This window comes from Lactuca sativa, chromosome 5, assembly GCF_002870075.4.
Source record: "Lactuca sativa cultivar Salinas chromosome 5, Lsat_Salinas_v11, whole genome shotgun sequence".
NCBI lineage: Eukaryota > Viridiplantae > Streptophyta > Magnoliopsida > Asterales > Asteraceae > Lactuca > Lactuca sativa.
Genome location: NC_056627.2, coordinates 25,404,876 through 25,406,837, shown reverse-complemented (window position 1 = coordinate 25,406,837; position 1,962 = coordinate 25,404,876).

Genomic DNA, 1,962 nt, shown 5'->3' with positions numbered 1-1,962 from the left:
TGCCCAACCTACCGTCGTCAAGCCATTCTGGGGTGCTGACCTACCCATGTCAAGCCATTTTGGGGTATTGACCTAACCATGTCAGGCCATTCTGGGGTGCCGACTACCCTCCGGTCTATCTCAACTAGCGTTGGGAACGATTTCACCCCTACCTCTATCATACAATAACAAAATATAATCATACCATCAGGCATATATGGGGTACTGACCTACCCTTCGGTCCTAACGACCAAGTCATGGAAAATTTATTCCCTACTACTACCATTAACTCACATAGCATATTACATAATTATATCTCATAAGCATATCTCATAAGCATATCCCATAAGCATATCACATAAGCATATCATGTAAGCACAACAATATAATTATCCCAAAGACAATTATCTACCAATTATTATTGTTGGTGGGCTGGCATTATGGCCTTAGACCCACCCGTACTAGAAGGTAACTCACCTCAATGTCGTGTAGCGTCTGTACTGTCCTCGGTGTGAAAGTCGACTCTCCTCGACTCCTCAATCCCTACATGACAACCCTTCTAAGTTATCAATTTGTACCCAAAACCCCTTCAAGGGTCAACTTGAATCCAAGTCAAAGTCAAAGTCAAACCCTAGTCAAGTCAACTCTTTGGTTGACCAGACTCGCCGAGTTGGTCCACCAACTCGCCAATTCCCTTCGTTCACATAATACTAGCAAGAGCTCGACGAGTTCACCTTCAACAACACTTCAATCAATCTTCAACCAACTAGGAGAGTTCTTCCTTAAACTCGTCAAGTTCATCTTCATCATATGAATGTGTCCATCTTCAATGAGTGGGAGATTGCCTTTGACTCGCCGAGTGTGATCTAGCACTCGTCGAGTCCCATGATTCCCAGGTCCCTTAAGAGCCTAAACAACTAGGGAACCTTCCACACTATCATACGGTCCTTCAACAGAAGGGATTTGGTAGCCATTATACCCCAAATCGCCAAGTCCAAAGAACGATTCGCCGATTCCATCCTTGAACATTACTATAACGTCGATTTAAATGGGTTTTAACACATCAGGACTATAGATCTGGCCTCCTAATGTCCATTTTACACGTAAAGTCTCAAGCTTGGTGCACATACATCAGATCTTTGGCTCAAAAAGCCATAAAAGATGGTCTACAGGATGCATGGGGTGTTTATGGCAACAAAGTTGGCATCTTTATGTCATAAAGACCGCCAATGGCCCCAGATCTGAAGTTATAACTTCGTATTACACTTCACAACCTGAAAATGGCTTAGAAAGCCCTAAATATACCAAGATCCAAGCACTAAAGATGATTATTTACATGGAAGATCATGATAGGAGCTTTTTACCATAAATAAGCTGGAAATGGAACACAATCCCTGGATTTCCACGTTCCCACTTGAACTCCCAAGCTCTTTTCCTATTCTCAAGCTTCACATACCACCAAAATGCACAAAATGACCTTAGAACACTCAAACAAGGCTCGAGTTACGAGTTAGGGTTTGCTCTGGACGATGGGGGCTGAGTTGAGGGTTTATAATGTGTTTAAATAGGGTGCAAACCCTCAATTTAGGGTTTCACTCAAACAACGTCTACCCACCGAGTCGGTCTCCCAACTCGTGGAGTAGACTACTTAAACTTCCCGCGGATCACGACTCTACTCAACGAGTTGAGCCTCCAACTCGTCGAGTCTTAGAGAAAAACATAATAAATACTTGAATTAAAGGCATACCAGGAATCAGCTGTTACATTCAGGATCTGGATCAGGATCAGGCTCAGGTGAAGGGTCTGAGCTGGTCGATAACAGGTTATGCGAGTTCATCGCATCTGAGATGACAAGAGCTATCCCTGAGGTGACCCCGGTTATTTTCGGGTTGATCGAGGAAAGGATTGTTGAGCATATGGAGGATCGCCTCCGAGCATTCAGAAGTTACTTGGTGTAACAACAAGAAATTTCAAAAATCATTA